General features: G+C 36.2%; 1 long non-coding RNA gene across 1 annotated transcript in view; it reads left to right on the top strand.

The window, feature by feature from the left end:
- LOC134731405 (uncharacterized) overlaps window positions 1-21206 on the top strand; it is a 207826-nt gene that overhangs the window by 127630 nt on the left and 58990 nt on the right. The window lies entirely within an intron of this gene.

The following is a 21206-nucleotide window of genomic DNA, read 5'->3' as shown; positions in this document are numbered from 1 at the left end:
AGCATAGTTCTCAAGCTCTGCTAAGGGACAGACTGCCTCGTCAAGTCGGTCCCTGACCCCATACCTCCGGACTGGAAGACACCTCCAGCAAAGATTGACAGACACCTCATACAGGAGAGCTCCAGCTGGTATCTGGTGGGTGCCCCTCTGGGACAAAGTTTCCAGAGGTAGGAACAGGCAGCAGTCTTCGCTGTTCTGCAGCCTCTGCTGATGACACCCAGGCAAACAGCATCTGGAGTGGACCTCCAGCAAATTCCAGCAGACCTGCAGCAGAGGGGCCTGACTATTAGAAGGAAAACTAACAAACAGAAAGGAATAGCATCAATGTCAACAAAAAGGACCTCCACACAGAAAAACCCCATCTGAAGGTCACCAGCATCAAAAACCAAAGGTAGATAAATCCAAGAAGATGAGGAAAAACCAGTTCAAAAAGACTGAAAATTCCAAAATCCAGAATCCCTTTTCTCCTCCAAAGGATCATAACTCCTCACCAGCAAGGAAACAAAACTGGATGGAGAATGAGTTTGACGAATTGAGAGAAGTAGGCTTCAGAATGTGGGTAATAACAAACTCCTCCGAGCCAAAGTAGCATATTCTAACCCAACCCAAGGAAGCTAAGAACCTTGAAAAAAGGTTAGAGGAATTGCTAACTAGAATAGCCAATTTAGACAAGAACATAGATGATCTGATGGAGCTGAAAAACACAGCATGAGAGCTTTGTGAAGCATACACAAGTATCAACAGCTGAATCAATCAAGTGGAAGAAAGGATACCAGACATTGAAGATCAAATTAATGAAATAAAGGGTAAAAACAAGATAAGAGAAAAAAGAATGAAAAGTAAAGAACAAAGTCTCCAAGAAATATGGGACTATGTGAAAACACCAAACCTGTGTTTGATTGGTGTACCTGAAAGTGACAGGGAGAATGGAACCAAGTTGGAAAACAGTCTTAAGTTTATTATCCAGGAGAACTTCCCCAACCTAGCAAGATAAGCCAACATTCAAATTCAGGAAATACAGAGAACACCACAAAGATACTCCTCGAAAAGAGCAACCCCAAGACACATAATCTTCAGATTCACCAAGGTTGGAATGAAGGAAAAAATGTTAAGGACAGCCAGAGGGAAAGGCCGGGTTACCCAGAAAGGGAAGCCCATCAGACTAACAGTGGATCTCTGCAGAAACCCTACGAGCCATAAGAGAGTAAGGGCCAATGTTCAACATTCTTAAAGAAAAGAATTTTCAACCCAGAATTTCATATCCAGCCAAACTAAGCTTAATAAGCAAAGGAGAAATAAAATCCCTATAGACAAGCAAATGCTGAGAGATTTTTGTCACCACCAGGCCTGCCTTACAAGAGCTCCTGAAGGAAGCACTAAATATGAAAAGGAAAAACCGGTACCAGCCACTGCAAAAATATACCAAATTGTAAAGACCATAGACACTATGAAAAACTGCACCATCTAACAGGCAAAATAACCAGCTAGCACCATAATGATGGGATCAAATTCACACATAACAATATGAATCTTAAATGTAAATGGGCTACATGTCCCAATTAAAGGACATAGACTGGCAAAGTGGATAAAGAATCAAGACCCATTGGTGTGCTGTATTCAGGAGACCCATCTTATGTGTAGACACACATAGGCTCAAAATAGGGATGGAGGAATATTTACCAAGAAATGGAAAGAAAAAAAAGCAGGCGTTGCAATCCAAGTCTCTGATAAAACAGACTTTAAACCAACAAAGGTCAAAAAAGACAAGGGTATTACATAGTGGTAAAAAGTACTTAGAGACATACAAAGAGACTTAAACTCCCACACAATAATAGTGGGAGACTTTAACACCCCACTATCAGTATTAGACAGAAATTTAACAAGGACAGAAAATTAACAAGGATATTCAGGACTTGAACTCAGCTAAGGACCAAGCAGACATAAGAGACATCTACAGAACTCTCCACCACAACTCAAGAGAAAATACATTCTTCTCAGCACCACATCACACTTATTTTAAAATTGACCATATAATTGGAAGCAAAACACTCCTCAGCAAATGCAAAAGAACAGAAATCATAACAAACAGTCTCTAAGACCACAGTGCAATCAAATTAGAACTCAGGATTAAGAAACTCACTCAAAATCGCACAACTACATGGAAACTGAACAACGTGCTCCTGAATGACTACTGGATAAATAATGAAATTAAGGCAGAAATAAATAAGTTCTTTGAAACCAATGAGAACAAAAATACAGTGTACCAGAATCTCTGGGACACAGCTAAAGCAGTGTTTAGAGGGAAATGTATAGCACTAACTGCCCACAGGAGAAAGCAGGAAAGATCTAAAATTGACACCCTAACATCACAATTAAAATAACTACAGAAAAAAGAGCAAACAAATTCAAAAGCTAGCAGAAGACAAGAAATAACTAAGATCCGAGTAGAACTGAAGGAGATAGAGACACAAAAACCCCCTCAAAAAATCAATGAATCCAGGAGCTGATTTTTTGAAAAGATTAACAAAATAGACAGCTAGCCACAATAATAAAGAAGAAAGGAGAGAAGAATCAAATAGACACAATAAAAAGTGGTAAAGGAGAGAACACCGCTGATCCCAAAGAAATAACAAACTACCATCAGAAAATACTGTAAACACCTCTACACAAATGAACTAACAAATATGGAAGAAACGGATAAATTCCTAGAAGCATACACCCTCCCAAGATTAACCAGGAAGAAGTCAAATCCCTGAATAGGCTAATAACAAGTTCTGAAATTGAGGCAGTAATTAACAGCCCACCAACCAAAAAAAGCCCAGGACCAGATGGATTCACAGCCAAATTCTATCAGAGGTACAAAGAGGAGCTGGTACCATTCCTTCTGAAACTATTCCAAACAATAGAAAAAGAGGGAATCCTCCCTAACTCATTTTATGAGGCCAGCATCATCCTGATACCAAAACCTGGTGCAGACACAACAAAAAAAGAAAAATTTAGGCCAATATCCCAGGGGAACATTGATGTCATCATCCTCAATAAGATAATGGAAAAACAAATCTAGCAGCCCATCAAAAAGTCTATCCAACACAATCAAGTTGGCTTCATCCCTGGGATGCAAGGCTGGTTCAACATATGCAAATCAATAAATGTAATCCATCACATAAACAGAACCAATGACAAAAACCACATGATTATCTCAATAGATGCAGAAAAGGCCTTCAATAAAATTCAACACCCTTCATGCTAAAAACTCTCAATAAACTAGGTATTGATGGAACGTATCTTAAGATAATAAGAGCTATTTATGACAAACTCACAGCCAATATCATACCGAATGGGCAAAAGCTGGAAGCTTTTTCTTTGAAAACCAGCACAAGACAAGGATGCCCTCTCTCACCACTCCTATTCAACATAGTATTGGAAGATCTGGCCAGGTAATCAGGCAAGAGAAAGAAATAAAGCGTTTTCAAATAGGAAGAGAGGAAGTCAAATAGTCCCTGTTAGCAGATGACATGATTGTATATTTAGAAAACCTTGTTGTCTCAGTGCAAAATCTCCTTAAGCTGATAAGCAACTTTAGCAAAGTCTCAGGATACAAAATCAATGTGCAAAAATCACAAGCTCTCCTCTACACCAATAATAGACAATCAGAGAGCCAAATCATGAGTGAACTCCCATTCACAATTGCTACAAAGATTATTAAATACCTAGAAATACAATTTACAAGGGATGTGAAGGACCTCTTCAAGGAGAACTACAAACCACTGCTCAAGGCAATAAGAAAGGACACAAACAAATGAAAAAACATTCCATGCTCATGGATAGGAAGAATCAATATCACAAAAATGGCCATACTGTCCAGAGTAATTTAAAGATTCAGTGCTATCCCCATCAAGCTACCATTGCCTTTCTTCACAGAATTAGAAAAAAAACTACTTTAAATTTCATATGGAGCCAAAAAAGAGTTTGTATAGCCAAGACAATCCTAAGCAAAAACAACAAAGCTGGAGGCATCATGCTCCCTGACTTCAAACTATACTACAAGGATACAGTAACCAAAACAGCATGGTACTGGTACCAAAACAGATACATAGAACAATGGAACGGAACAGAGGCTTCAGAAATAAGACCACATGTCTACATCTATCTGATCTTTGACAAATGCAAGAAAAACAAGCAATGGGGAAAGGATTCCCTACTTAATAAATGTTGTTGGGAAAACTGGCTAGCCATATGAAGAAAACTGAAACTGGACTCCTTCCTTACAACTGTACAAAAATTAAGTCAAGAGGGATTAAAGACTTAAATGTAAGATCTGAAACCATAAAAACCCTAGAAGAAAACCTAGGCAATACAATTCAGGACATAGGCATGGGCAAACACTTCACAAATGAAACACCAAAAGCAATGGCAACAAAAGCCAAAATTGACACGTTATCTAATTAAATTAATAGCTTCTGCACAGCAAAAGAAACTGTCATCAGAGTGAACAGGCAACCTACAGAATGGGAGAAAATTTTTGTAATCTATTCATGTGACAAAGGGCTAATATCTAGAATTTACAAGGAACACAAACAAATTTACAAGAAAAAAACAAACAACTCCATCAAAAAGTGGACAAAGGATATGAACAGACACTTCTCAAAAGAAGACATTTATGTGGCCAACAAATACATGAAAAAAAGCTCATCATCACTGGTCATCAGAGAAATGCAAATCAAAATCACAATGAGATACCATCTCATGCCATTTAGAATGGTGAACATTAAAATGTCCGGAAACAACAGATCCTGGAGAGGATGCAGAGATATAGGAATGCTTTTACACTGTTGGTGGTAGTGTAAATTAGTTCAACCATTGTGGAAGACAGTGTGGCAATTCCTCAAGGATCTAAAACCAGAAATACCATTTGACACAGCAATCCCATTACTGGGTTTATATCCAAAGGATTATAAATCATTCTACTATAAGACCCATGCACATGTATGTTTATTGCAGTACTATTCACAATAGCAAAGACTTGGAACCAACTGAAATGCCCATCAATGATAGACTGGATAAAGCAAATGGGACACATATACACCATGGAATACTATGCAGCCATAAAAAAGGATGAGTTCATATGCTTTGCAGGGACATGGATGAAGCAGGAAACCATCATTCTCAGCAATCTAACACAAGAACAGAAAACCAAGCACTGCGTGTTCTCACTCGTAGTGGGAGATGAAGAATGAGAACATATGGACACAGGGAGGGGAACATCACACACCGGGCCCTTTCTGGGGGTGGGGTGCTGGGGGAGGGATTGCATTAGGAGAAATACCTAATGTTGATGATGGGTTGATGGGTGCAGCAAACCACCATGGCAAGTGTATTCCTACAAATTATAGTCATTGTTAATCGAAGCATGTTAGTCATTGTTGAAAACAATAAGCTCTATAATTTGTCCTTTAAAATTTCATATATATAGACGTACAATGGAGGTTTTATGTGTTTGTTTCCAGACCTCTGCAATATAGCAAATATTACAGTAAAGTGAGTCACACAAATTTTTTGGTCTCCCAGTGCATATAAAAGTTATATTTACATTATATTTTAGTCTAAGCGAGCAATAGAATTTTGTCTAAAAAAATGTATATACCTTCATTTAAAAATACTTTCTTGATAAATAAAAAATGGTAATGATCATCTGAGCCTTTAGCTAGTCGTGATCTTTTTTTCTAGTAGAGGGACTTGCCTTTCTGTTGATGACTGCTGATTTGCCAGAATGATGGTTACTGAAGGTTGACAATTTCTTGAAACAAGAAACAATGAAGTTTGCGACATTGATTGACTCTTCCTTTCACAAAAGGTTTCTCTGTAGCATTCAATGCTGTTTGATAGCATTTTACCTACAGTAGAACTTCTTTTAATATTGAAGTCAATCCTCTTAAGGTCTGAGTCTGCACCAACTCAGTTTATGTAAGATTCTAAGTACTTTGTAGTTACTTCAGTAGTGTTCACAGCATCTCCACTAGGAGTAGAGTTCATCTTAATGAACCATTTTCCTCATCTATAAGCAACTCCTCATCTTTCCGAGTTTGATCATGAGGTTGCAACAATTCAGTCACATCTTTAGGCTCTACTTCTAATTCTAGTTCTCTTGTATTTCTGCCACATCTGCAGTTACTTCCTCCACAGAAGTGTTGAATCCCTCCAAGTCATCCATGAGGGTTGGAATCAACTTCTTCCAAATTCCTATTAATGCTGATATTTTGACCTCCTCCCATGAGTCACAGATGTTCTGATTGGCATCTAAAATAGCAAATCCTTTCCAGAAGATTTTCAGTTTACTTCTTTTGACCTCTGCTTCCTTAAGTCATGAATGTTCTGATTGGCATCTAGAATACTAAGTCCTTTTCAGAAGGTTTTCTCTTATTATTATTATTATTATACTTTAAGTTCTAGGGTACATGTGCACAACGTGCAGGTTTGTTACATATGTATACATGTGCCATGTTGGTGTGCTGCACCCATTAACTAGTCATTTACATTAGGTATATCTCCTAATGCATCCCTCCCACCTCCCCCCACCCCACGACAAGGCCCCAGTGTGTGATGTTCCCCTTCCTGTGTGTAAGGACCACAGAAGGTTTTCAATTTACTTTGTCCAGACCAATCAGAGGTAACACCATGTGTGGCTGCTATAGCCTTATGTATTGTCTTTCTTAAATAATCAGACATGAAAGTCAAAATTACTCTTTAATCCATGGGCTGCATAATTCTTGTTGTGTTAACAGGTACTAAAACAATATTAATCTCTTTATACATTTCAGTCATAGTTCTTAGGTAACTAGGTTCATTGTCAATGCGCAGTAATATTTTAAAAGGAATTGTTTTTTCCTGAGCAGTAGTTCTCTGTAGGGTTAAGATATTCAGTAAACCCTGCTGTAAACACATGTACTGTCAACCAGGCCTTGTTGGTCCATTTATAAAGCACAAGCAGAGTAGATTTAGCATAATTCCTAATGGTTCTAGAATTTTTGAAATGATAAATAAACATTGGCTTCAACTTAAAGTCACCAGCTGCATTAGCCTCTAAAAAGAGGATCAACTTATCCTTTGAAGCTTTGGAGCCAGGCATTGACTTCTCTAGCTAAGAACATCCCAGATGACATTTTCTTCCAATATAGGACTGTTTCATCTGCATTGAAAATCTGTTGTTTAATATATCCATCTCCATCAATGATCTTAATTAGATCTTCTGAAGAACTTGAAGCAGCTTTTATATCAGCACTTGCTGCTTCACCTTGTACTTTTACATTATGGAGACTGTTTCTTTCCTTAACCTGATTAACCAACCTCTGCTAGTTTCCAACTTTTCTTCTGCAGATTTCCCATCTCTCTTCGTCTTCATTGAATTGAAGAAAGGTAGAGCCTTGCTCTGGATTAGGCTTTGGCTTAAGGAATGTTGTAACTTGTCTGATTTTCTATACAGAGCACTACAACTTTCTCCATATCAGCAATAGGGTGTTTCGCTTTCTTATCGTTGGTGTGTTCACTGCAGTAGTGCTTTTTATTTCCTTTAATAACTTTTCCTTTGCATTCACAGCTTGGCTGTTTGGCACAATAAGTCTAGCTTTTGGCCTGTTTTGGATTTTGACATGCCTGCCTCTGTAAGCTTAATAGTTTCTAGTTTTTATTTAAAGCGAAAGATGTGAGACTCTTCCTTTCACTTGAACACTTAGAAGCCATTGTAGGGTTAGTAACTGCCCTAATTTCAATATTGTTGTTTTTCAGGGTGTAGATAGATCTCAGCAGAGAGAGAGAGATGGGGGAATGGGCGGTGAGTGGAGCAGTCAGACACGCAATATTTATTGATTCAGTTTGTCAACTTACATGAATGTGGCTGGGGGAAACATTATGATAGTAACATTAAAGATCACTGAGTACAGATCTTTATAACAGATGTAATAATAGTGAAACATTTGAAATATTTCTAGATCTACCAAAATGTGACATAGAGACATGAAGTGAGTACATGACACGGGAAAAATAGTCCCAACAGACTTGTTCCATGCAAGGTTACCGCAAACCTTCATTTTTAAAACGTGATATCTGTGAAGTGCAGTAAAGTGAAGCACAATAAAACTAGTTGTGCCTGTATACATAAAATCACCCTACTGTTAAGGTACTTTAAAATTCTAACCTAAGAGCTTTTATCCATAAATGAATTATTTACAAGTAAAATAGCCAATATATCAGACTGTGATGTGTTTTTATATAAAACATGGTGAAAATTTTGTGTACATTAAAAATTAATGTCATATTGTGTTGCATCTTTATTGGAACTGAACAAAAGGGTGTATTTTAGTTTAAAGTCTAGAAATTTTTGTTTTGATACTTTTCAAATGACGAAGATGTCATCTACATAATCAAAATGACTCCCTTTTACATTCAAACAATTTGAAGGGATTTACTTCAAAATACCCTTAAGAGGATCTGATCAGGAAAGTGCTAATGCAGTACCTTTCTTTAGTTGTCATTATAATGAAATGAACGTTGCACAAAGAAGAGTTGGTCAGGACATGAGTAATAATGTAGTATTGACAGCCAAACTGCTCTATCTTTCGATGATTTCAATTTTCTGAGATTTAAGTAGAGAAGTGTAAGAATGCCAACACCCACTTTGCTGCTATTCATCTAATAGCTTCTTATCTAATGGGATATGCATTAATTCTTTTAACTGAGTTAAACATTATCCACATTTTAGTATAATTATATGTCCTGTAACTATGTGGGCAAAGTTAAGAAAAAGTCACTGTAGGTTTGTAGAAAATCCAGAAACCAATTAGAACTTTGATACATGAGTGAGCTGGAAAGTTCAGTGGTGAAACTGAAGAAAATGAGGAGGAGGGAGAAGCGGAGAGGAGGAGGAGTGACTTTGAGCAGGTGTGAGTGAAAGGAGGGGCAGTAGAAGGTATAAAGGAGCCATTAAAGAATAACGTATTAAAATTTTGAAATCACAGAAAAATCTTATAATTTAATATGTCTTTCCTTCCAGTGTATATGGGTTCTGGGTCTATATTCATAGTATCTTAATGTCCTGAGGTATAACTGTTTTTGTTTTCTGACTCATTTGATAGTCAATGGTCATGTTTCTTCTCAGATATTGTGATTTGAAATTACAAATGCAAGAATCAGTTTTAGTTCAGAGAGACACAGGGAGCCTTCATATTAGAAATCTATTAGTAGAAAATTTTATACATATATATGTATATATATATACACACATATATTCTCTTCTTTCTCTCATACGTAAAATATGTAGCCAAAAAAAGCTATGTCTTTACTAAAATAACCAAAGAGGCTATGAGCCCTGACCCCACTGTTGACTATAAACATTATCTCTATAAAGCTTATCACTTATGTATGATTCCCGTTTTACATATTATGTAAATATGGAATATGGAGGAAATGTATTTTGGGAAGTTTTCAAAACCATGTGGTCAGTTAAAGAAGAAACCAGGGCTAGAACTCGGGTATCAAGTCTTTTAATTTTTAGGGTGAAGAGTTTTTTACTGACACTTGGATTTCCTTTGAATTGAGTTCTTTAAAAGTAGAAATTCTTGCAGGAGATGTTTATTTTTGGTCTTATCCAACAAATCGAAACATAACTTCAGGATTCAGTAATTTTGTTTTTTACTTACTTTTTGACTGAGAAGAAAAAATGATTTCTAAAGCTTGGATCTTAATAATACCTTTTATGGTTTAATGTGGTTTAAAATTATCATTCTATTAAAACTCTATACATGAAAAAAGCTGAATGAAAAGTGGAGAAAAATATTTATTTGATTCATCCAAAATATTCAGCTGCGAGCATCATGAAGATGAGAATTTTAGAACTGTAATCAACAGAGTTGTGGGATTTTGTGAAGCCCCTTTTAGAAGCAGACAGAGTGGAGCAAATGAGGGTAGCTGAGTAGGTGGGAGGGTGGTGTTCCGTGCATTCCTCGGTTCCAAAAGAGCAACTTTACTTCGATTTGCTTAATATGCTGAAGCTTCCCTGGTCTTATCTTATAGAGAAAAAGGACCAAGGCCAAATAAGTTGATACAGAAGAAATGTTTAGATATGTTTTTGCAAGTTTCCGCATATCTGAAATAGAACCAATACATCACATGGCATGTCCAGGAGTTATATAGGGTTGAGATTTTTTATAGGTTCTGATTTGCAGATGAGAAAACAGTGGCTTTGAGGAATAAAGTGCCTTTCCCTATGCTTCATGAGGGATCAGAGGCCTAGCTGCAAAGAATTTTCAAGGAAAGATATTTCTAGTTCAATTATCTATTCACAAGACAACACTACATCTTTCCTTTCACAGTTGTTTATATTTGGTTTAACAGCGGTTTTTATTAATGCCTTCTAAATGATGGAAATACAGTTTTAAATCTGAATTGTTACAACTGCATTGTTACCTTTGTCTTTATTAGTACAACAATCTTTCTTCTTGTTTACTCTGTTAAGTGCTAATGTAAATAACAGCTTTTATTTAGCATATTTTTGCTGACTGTTTTTACACTTTTTTGCTACCTCTCGCCTAACCATATTTGTCCCATTCTTTTGCAAATCTTCGAATTCTAAATTAAATGAAGCTAGATCTATTCTGAAAGGAATAGTACATCAGTGTTCTTGTTTTTCAATTCTAATTAAAGCCTTCAACTCCCCTGCACTTACACTTTCTCATATTCCATTGCTGCTGCACAAATGCGATTGCAGCTTACACAGGAGTAATTTTAATATAATTAAAATGATCTAATATTTCAATTGTTTGCAGAGAAACTAAGTGTATTCTCTCAGACACTCATCAGTTTAACTTCCAGATAATATCAAAGAAAAAATGTCGTCTTTCTAATCTCATGGCTGATAAAGAGAAGTTTATTTTTATTCTTGGTGTAATCATTTAAATATATTTTTTTCTCCAGCACTTCCTGATTGCTTGTTTAAAATTACAATTCTGGTGTTAATAAGCTCTATAGTTCTAAGAAAAGTCACTTTATACCCTCAAGGCTTTTGTTTTCTCAAAGGAAGGCTATTAGACAACCACTCCTTGCCTTCCTTGTGGTATAGGGTTCATGGAGGAAGTGAAGGGGGCTTCAGCCTCACCAACTCCCTCTGTCTCCAATATACAAAGTGTGAGTCTCCATCCTTCTTCAGTTAAAACTTTCACATAGACCAAATTAGCATCGGAGTGTAGGTTTTTGTGCAGTTGATTTCCGTTACTCGGTGGTCCCAAAGAAGTAAGTGTACAACTGAGACACGCAATTGTTGCACCCTTCTGTTGTGGGCACAAACTTTAATGTCCATTTCTTGGGGTCAGTGGCCACAAGAGGTGAAAAAGATCTCCATCTCCTTAATATGATGACAAGGTCTTTAAGCAGCCTCAGGTCCAGTATAACTGAAAGGTAGATATGTCAGTTCCTGAACATACAACTACCTCATTTTCAGGAATAACATAAGTAAAAAGTTACCGATTATTAACTGACATTTTCAGGAATAACATAAGTAAGAAGTTACCGATTATTTTCAGGAATAACTTAAGTAAGAAGTTACTGATTATTAACTGAAGTAACAGTATAAACAGCAAAGATGAACCAAAGTGAAAATGCAAAGAGTGATTGTTTTCCTGTTTCATCAGAGACATATCACACAGGTACCACATTAGGTGTGATTCTCAGCTCCTCTTCAGGGGCTGCTGTCCTGGATTACACACAGGGTAGGTGCTTAGTATCTTCCACCAGCTTGATGAACACCTAGGCCTTCTGGCATTGCACAGTTGCCATTAAGGACAGCAGCCCATTCCTAGTCAACCTCTATTGGCATTCCTCTCCTTCAGCACCTGTCATTTATTCATTAACTCACAAGAACAGTTAAACACAAGAGAAACAGATGTTGTGGAGCTCATCAAACTGTATGCTTTTTTTCAGTTGAATCTCACCTAGCTTCAAATGGGAACAAGATGTTCTTTATGCTTTGGATGTTCTTGTACTGCTGATTTCTAATTCTAGGATTTCCCTAATTCAATGACATTAAAAGTTATAAAATCCCTGGGAAACTATGTCTAAGTGAGGGTAAGATCTTTATTTAATGAAGGAGAAGGGCTTTCAGAAATGAATACTGATTCCTTAACAGCAATCCAGACTTCTTCAGAAAAGAAAATAAAAATAGAAACATAAAATTATACAGCTGTTACGAATCAGAAATCTTCAGATTTTTCCCCCATAAAACTCATTTTTCCATCAAAGCCTTAAGCTACACAGTCTAATCTGATGAGTGTTATCAACCTTTAATTTTCTTTGCTAGTAGTCCCTTATAGTCTTTCATGTAGCCATCCTGATCTTTCTATAATTTGCAGGTTTGATAGCCAAAGGAAATATATTTTCTCTAAAGCATGAAAATTTTAAAGGAAGCACCCTATGATGCTCTTTCTTATTATCTAATTTAGTAGCATCATAGAAAATAAAATCCAATATAAATAATTTAAGGAATAATAAGAATGATTAGGAAAATTCTTATTTAAAATGTATAATGTAAGCATCATTTATTATACACCAACTACATGCAGATTCTGTATTAGATTCATGCATTCAACAAATATGTATAGAAAATACATTGTGTGTCAGGCATTGTTCTAAACTCTTGGGATATAATGATGAACAAAACAGGCAAAATTCCATGCAAGCATAGTGTTTTAGTTAGCTTCTAAAATAGCCCATAATGATCTTGACTCCCTAGTATTCACCCCCTTGTCTAATGTCTTTCCCTTGTGTGTACGCTAAACCTAGTGACTTATTTTTAATAAATAGAATATTGTATAAGTGTCAGTTCAGAGAGTAGGTTACAAACATAATGCAACTTCGGTCTTGGAAATTCTCACTTTGTCACACTTCTTCTAAGGAAAGCCAACAGCTGTGTTTTGAGTTTATGGAGAGCCATATGTGGCAAGGAACTGAGGGTGGCCTCCAGGCAACAGACTTCAAGGAACTGAGGCTGTCAATCTAACAACCCACAAGAACTGAATCCAACCAACAATCACAGGAACAAACTTAGAAGTGTACTCTTTCCCAGACAAACCTTCAGATGAGAACACAGCCCCAGCCATGAGCTTCAAAACAATCTCATGAGGGACCTTGAGCCACAGGCATGTAGCAAAGCTATGCCAGGAATCCTGCCTGCCCCACAGAAAATGTAAAAAAAATAAATTTTCATTGTTTTAAGCCATGAAGTTTTGAGGTAATTTGATACAATATAAAACAATAGATAATTAATACACATAGAGAAAAATTAAGCAGGGAAAGGAGATAGCTAGTGCTGGAAGAATGAAGTGAGAAACAGATGGTAATTTTACAGCATCGTCAGAGAAGGTCTCGATCAGATTTTAACGTTTAAGCAAAACTTTGGAGGAACTGAGAGAGTAAGCTATCCATGGGAGGAAATTTCCAGAAAAAGGAAGAACAGGTGCAAAGGCACTGAGGTAGGAGTAATTCTATATGTTTAGAGAAGGCAAGGATGCTAGCATGGCTAAAAAGGAATTCATAAGAGAGAAAGAGAATTAGCAGGAAATTAGATAATAGACATAATGAGAAGCTGTGTGTGTGTGTGTGTGTGTGTGTGTGTGTCTGTGTGTGTGTGTGTGTTTGGGGAAAGCAGAAAAAGTAGGTAGAAATTTCAGTGACAGTGGTTCATTGTAAATATTTTGTATTTTTTTATAAAAGCAAGATGAGAAACCTTTTTATGATTTCAAGTACTATACCAAATGAGGACGCCAATCAGAGGCCTAGTTAGGCGATAATAATACATATCAAATATATTTAATTTACTCCTTATAGCAGCTGTAAGAAACAATTATCACTAACTCTACGTGTAAGAAAACAATTCAGAGTAGTAAAGTTATTTGCCCAAGGCCATGCAGCTAATTTAAGAGATAATCGAAATTTAAATTGATCGTCTTCTGTCTCCAAATTGAAGCCTTTATTTTAGATTAATATTCATCATTATCTCCCAATATATAAAATACTAAAAGATATACAAGCTAGGAAATAAAGCCAGAAAAGACAAGTAAGAAATATGGTGACATAGATGGTGGGGGGAATTATCTAATTATCCTATAAAAGAGAAGTAGCCAGATAATAGTTCTTTGACCTATTGTAAAGCAAGAAACATTATATATGAAGAGCACCACCTATGTTAGGTAACTTATCCAAAAATCATTCAAGTCAATAGAGGAGACAGAAACAGCCTTGATTTTCTGAACTCTCAATGTCTTATTGAACCACCAGAGAACACTTTTTCCTGTTCACCTTTATAAAGTACTTTGCTGATGAAAAGTGCTATTATTACCTTAGAGCTTTTAAAAAAAAATTAAGGCAAAAACATTTCTAAAACAATTATAATTGATTATGTCATCCTTTTACTTTGAGCTGCTGAAGTTCACCGAATTATAGTACAACTAATAAATGAAGATAGCACTTCATTAAAGACTTTAGACATTTTCTGAAATGAATTAAAATTAACAAAGCATCTAAGGATGAAGTGCAAATCTTCTGTAAGTCTTTTCTACAAAAGTGTTCAAAAGCCCAAGTGATTAATATAGCAGATTAGTATGAATTTAAAACAATACAAGAGTAAGATTTGAAATCATGTAAATGGAGTTTTCACTTTTTAAATGTCTAGACACTGTTGACTGACTCAAAAAAATATTGTTATTAGCTGGATGGACATCTTTTTTTTAGATAAAACCTCTGGTCAAGTAATACTTGAATTGTGTATAGCTCTTGACATACATTGCTTCTGATTCTTGCAAACAATGCCAAAAATATCATTAGCCCCATTTTGACAAACAAGGAAACTGAGGGTCAGAAAAAATTATAACACAATAATCAATGGGAAGGACAGGATTTCTATCTTGATTACTTAACCTCCGAAGTCTACATATTTCAATTAGAGAGCAAGAATTCTGGATCACTTTCTATTTATTTTTCTTTTTTTTGTTTGTTTTGTATATGTGTGTGTGTGAATGTGACAGAGAGAGAGAGAGAGATTTCAAAATATTTGAATCTTATATAATTGATTGTTTACACCTCCTTTTTCTCAGGTATAATACACAAAAGGGTAATCAAAAGATGCTGCCTGAAGCTATAAATCTGGATCATTCATTTTACCCTATCATGAAGTTTTGTTGGTTGAAAAAAACCTGTTCAAAGAGTTCTTCCAGAAAGTCACCCTCCTGTGAGCAAATAGCTTCAAGGCACCAGCAAATTTCATAACTTCAAATTTTAACCTGAATCTTAATTGACGTTGATTTCCTAGTCTTCTCTGAAAATGTTTATCATTTATGAATATTCTATATTATCACTGCAATGTGTTATTATTATTATTATTGAATCAACACAAGGCTGATCAACCAAGAAAGAGTGACCCAGTGGTTAGCCACGATCCTTTCTATATGCTGCTTTCTCTTCAGAGACCTCTTTACATCTCCAAAATGATACTCCGCTCTAGTCCTAGGCAGTCTTCTTAGCTACGTGACTGTCCTCTGAGAAGGGTTGCCTGAATAAACAGTAAACTCCCTGAGTTTTCTTAATTTCAAATTTTTAAGTACTTTATTTTATTATTTGACTTTTTAAGTTCAGGCGTGCATGTGCAGGTTTCTATATAGGTAAACTTGTATCATGGAGATTTGTTTTACAGATTATTTCATCACCGTGGTATTATTCTTAGTACCCACTAGTTATTTTGCCTGATCCACTCCCTCCTCCTACCCTCCAATCTCCAATAGGCCCTAGTGTGTGTGATTCTCCATTATGCGTTCATGTGTTCTCACCATTTAGCTCCACTTATAAGTGAGAACATGCAGTATTTGGTTTTCTGTTCTTGCATTAGTTTGCTAAAGATAATGGCCTCCAGCTCCATTCATGTCCCTGAATTTTCATTTTCATTTTATTTATAGGGCTCAGGGGTGGTGACTAGCATATTATGGAGGCTCAAAAACTGTTTTCTAAATGAAGACATGGAATAATAATTTCATGTAAATAAAATATATATTTGCTAGGAATCAAGGCTTTGTTTTCTGTATAAAATTTGCACCAAAGTCACTCATCTCAATCTGCCACCGTGAAGAAAAATACTAGAACAAATGCACCTTCTCCTTTCCCAAGACATCAGTTCTCTACATGAAGGTATTTAATAAATTTAAGAAGACCTTAATTTGTTTGATGTTATAATATCACTCAACTTGTATCAATGCTAAAATCTCTTTTACAATGCCTTGTATCAGTATGTCTGAAAACAATATATCTATAAGTATATATAAATTTTGTTCATGAAGGCAATTTAGTTTAGTTAAAATAGTTCCTAAAATTATTAAAGTTTAAGAAGTTAAATAGTTTGAGATTATTCTGACAACTAGTGTAAGATTACCAAAATTCTCTCGTATGTATAATAAAATAAAAAGCATACTAACTTTTGTAGATTTGATATACTTTAAAATATGTCTTTTGGAGTCTTTTTTCTCTCACTCTCTCCATATATGCATATGTTTTCTCCCAAAGTTTCTCGTTACCCACCCTTTATAATTTAATTATCCTGAGTGCCTCCTGGTTGAGAATAATGTCCCAACAAAGAATATAAGAACCTTTGTTTTTCAGTCTCAAAGCTTGCTAGCTTACTCCCTACTCCATTTAATGCCACAAAGCTGATGTAAAATTAATGTCAGAAGAGACAAGATAGCACAAGAAACTTCCATTTTTTTGTGGAGCAAAGCACTCATTTACTTATTGATAAATATTTGCTTAGCACGTACTGTGGGCCAGGCCATTCTAGGTACTAGTTGTAAGTTGTCTTGTTATGTAATTACTTGTAAAGTTATCTAAAATCTCTTCACCACTTTCCCTATCCTTGACATTTATCCTGAGCAGGGTGAAATTAGGAGATTAGGCAATTTTGGCTCATAAAATCTTTAAAATCTCTATGAGTTAGGTACGAACTGGATCTCTCTCTCTCTCTCTTTTTTTTTTTTTTTTTTTTCTGAGACGGAGTCTTGCTCTGTCTCCAAGGCTGGAGTGCAATGGCGCAATCTCGGCTCACTGCAACCTCCGCCTCCCGGGTTCAAGCAATTCCCCTGCATCAGCCTCCAGAGTAGCTGGGATTACAGGAGCATGCCACCACACCCAACTAATTTTTGTAGTTTTTTGGTAGAGACAGGGTTTCACCATGTTGGCCAGGATGGTCTCGATTTCCTGACCTTGTGATCCGCCCACCTCATCCTCCCAAAGTGCTGGGATTACAGCTGTGAGCCACCACGCCTGGCCGAACTGGACCTACTTTAGATTCACATAGCATATTATAAACTATGTCCAAAAATATCTCCCAAATTCTGACAATTAATAGTGTCTTCCTTCTTTTATATTTTCTCAGAAGCTAAGGAGCAATGACTACTGGGCTGTTAAGTTTTGGAAAATTAGCGCTCCCTGAATTTCAGGTACTGTTTTCCCAAGTTTCTTCTTAATCTATGACCTTGGTCCTTACGTCGATTCTCACTTAGCCACACACAATAATCGATCTCATTTTTTTAAAAGTCGACTTCTTCCCAAGCCTTATTTCCTCAGAGGAGCAATCTTGAAAGCCAGTAAGTCCTACTACCAGGAGAGAAGGTATATTATGTCTTGAATGAGCAAGACCAAGCCAATGGCTACCACCTTGTTTACATGGCAGCTGTGGGAGGACAGCATACAAATCCCCAAAGGTACATATAAACTGAAGTTATACACGGAGGAGAGAATTAAGCAATTCTGTCCTTTGAGAAGACTTTGTAAGATTTTTTTGTTTTGTTTTGTTTTGGAGACGGAGTCTCACTCTGTCGCCCAGGCTGGAGTGCAGTGGTGCAATCTCGGCTCACTGCAACCTCCTCCTCCTGGGTTCACGCCATTCTCCTGCCTCAGTCCCCCGAGTAGCTGGGACTACAGGCGCCCACCACTATGCCTGCCTAATTTTTTTGTGCTTTTAGTAGAGACGGGGTTTCACTGTGTTAGCCAGGATGGTCTCGATCTCTTGACCTCGTGATCCACCCACCTCAGCCTCCCAAAGTGCTGGGATTACAGGAGTGAGCCACTGCACCCGGCCAAGATTTTTTTTCTTTCTAAAATTTCCAATGTCTCCATCCTCACCCACCTGGTAATATCCTGCTACCTTTCAATGTCCAACTCATTTTGGTTGCTTTTAAAGCTTCCTTGGCTCTCCTTCAGACTTGGGTAATAATCATTTGTCTCCTCTGTGCTATTATTATTCTTTGTTCACATATTATTTATATGCTTGTTATTCCCGATTGACTGTGAACATTCACGAGTCAGTGAAAGGAAAGAAAAAGGAATGAGAAATAGAAGGAAAGGGGAGATGAAGGAAAATATATTAGGATTTGGGTTTGATCACTGAATTCTTTGCTTGCAGCACGTTAGCACATATTTTTATGTGGTTTATCTCTATAGTCTCTATAGTCATAACGGCTCACTGATCTTTGAAGAATATGTATTTCAAAGGTCCATGTATTCTTACTTAAAATCCTTACTATTCTTACTGATTCTAATTCCCTAATTAAGAATCATTAGATCTAAAACAAAAAAATTAAAAACAAGGTTTGTTCTCTGATAGTCTTTATATTATGACAAGTAATGCCAGCACTGAAAAATGTTAGGTAAATTTAAACAAAATCTGTTTTATTAAAAATTCACGACAATAAATTTGAAAAGTAAAAAATGGCTTAACACATTTTTGTTGGAATGAAAATGATGCCTTATGTATCTATTCTGGAATTTGTATTATAAAATTTATTCTTCCTATTTGTGTAGGGATAAAACATTTTGACCTGCAAGAAATTATTTGTCAAATGGTACCTATAATCACTGAAGCTTTAATTCTTGGTACAGTCACAGGAGACATAAATCCTCATTCTTACATCCATCTGCACATCCACCTATCTGTAGTAAATCGAATGGGCATTAATGGCCACCTTTCTGTTTAGAAACCCTCATTTTATTCCAACCTCTAAGTCTACTTGAGCTTTGAAGTCAGATTTTTTCATCCAGCTCATTAGATTGCTTCTCCAACTCAGTTATAGCTCAGTTTATAATCCAATGAGAATGACATTCATCTTAAGGCTGAACATTTATTGTAAGGTACATTCTGAAGTGTCCCATGTTTCAGAGATTCACAATCCTTTTAATGACTATGAAAACTTTTCTATTATTAATTTACTATTAATTATCAAATTGTCAAAACAAATTTATATTCTATCATATTTTTATTTATTAAGTACCTTATTAATATATTTACTTCTCTTCAAACTGACCTATGTCATTATCTGTTTCTCCTTAACATGTGACAATAATAGAGAATGCAGCACCTGATCAATAAAGGAACAACTTGAAGGAGGAACTTGTCAGTTATCCAGCTTATTTTATTACTCTGGGATGTTAGTCTCTATAAATCAATCTCTACAGTTTTATTGTTTTGTACTAATTTTGTATGGTCTAATCATCTATTAATTTTGTTGTTGTTGTTTGTTTGAGACAGTCTCATTCTCTGGAGTGCAGTGGCCTGATCTCAGCTCACTGCAATCTCCGCCTCCCAGGTTTAAGCGATTCTCCTACCTCAGCCTCCCGAGTAGCTGGAATTACAGGCGCCCGCCACCACGCCTGGCTAATTTTTGTATTTTTAGTAGAGACGGGGTTTCACCATGTTGTTCTGGCTGGTTTGGAACTCCTGAACTCAAGTGATCCTCCCACCTCGGCCTCCCAAAGTGCTGGGATTACAAGTGTGAGCCACCGCGCCTGGCCTCATCTATTAATTTTCTTTTTTTTTTTTTGAGACTGAGTCTCGCCCTTTTGCCCAGGCTGGAGTGCAGTGGCACAATCTGGGCTCACTGCAAGCTCTGCCGCCTGGGTTCACACCATTCTCCTGCCTCAGCCCACCGAGTAGCTGGGACTACAGGTGCCCGCCACCATGCCCAGGTCAATTTTTTTTGTATTTTTTTTTTAGTAGAGATGGGATTTCACCATGTTAGCCAGGATGGTCTGGATCTCCTGGCCTCGTGATCCACCCGCCTCGGCCTCCCAAAGTGCTGGGATTACAGGCGTGAGCCACTGTGCCCGGCCTCATCTATTAATTTTTAATCAGTTTGGCATCCTTTATTAAAATAAAGAAAAGACATTTCAGTTTATGTGGATAGTTTTCCAAATTTGCATTCTCTGTTATAGAGTTCTTCATTTAAAATCCTAAAATTACAGGTAATTTCCACTTTCAAATACCAGTGCCTTCATTCTCTGATTGCCTTGGTAATATGACACAGTTAATATTTTTTCCTTCTTTGAATTAATTATCTCTCTCCTAAATATTTTCTTTCCTGGATTTTAGATTGGGGCTAAATTATAGAATTTATACATTACAATTGGGGAGGAGGGATTAAAGCTCAGAATTAAATGAAGAAAAACATCACAAAGCTTCTCATTTTATAATGTTTTCTACTTTCTGTTAAATAAATTGAAGACTGCATATTGATGATCTAAATATACATATAATGACTGCTTTAATTACACGTTTGCTACTTATAATACATTGTTACCATGGAACTGAGAAATTTTAATTGAAAAAAATTTTTGATATTAATTTCCCTTCATTTTACAGATTTTTTAAGTAACACATTTAAGGGGAAAAAATGCCGCCTTTATTGTGCCATTAATATTTGTAAACATAATGATCATTTAAATCCTATTTAATGTTTTTATGATCATAAAGAGAATTTTCAACTGTTTAAAGAATTGTAATTTTTAAACTAGACTTAATATTCACCTTTCCTTTCTAATTGTAAACATTGAGAAAATGGCTCTACAAAATCATATTTTTCCTTTCTATACTGTAATAAAAGGTCTAGTGTTCAGAAATGTGCTCCTGCTCCAGTGTATATATAACATAATTAGTTATATTTTTCAACACGATATTATTTATGAAGGATGATTTGCCAACAGACGTATTTCTTACTCTCTCATTTCTAAAAAGCTCATTTGAACATATCTCCCCCATTCACCCTGTGCTTTTCCCACTTCATAGAAACAAAATATCTTGAACTCATTTTATTAGTAGACCTATGTATATAAAAAATTGTTTGAAATAACTC

Source organism: Symphalangus syndactylus, chromosome 9 (genome assembly GCF_028878055.3).
Source record: "Symphalangus syndactylus isolate Jambi chromosome 9, NHGRI_mSymSyn1-v2.1_pri, whole genome shotgun sequence".
Taxonomy (NCBI): Eukaryota; Metazoa; Chordata; class Mammalia; order Primates; family Hylobatidae; genus Symphalangus; species Symphalangus syndactylus.
This window is presented reverse-complemented; position numbering and strand designations above follow the sequence as displayed.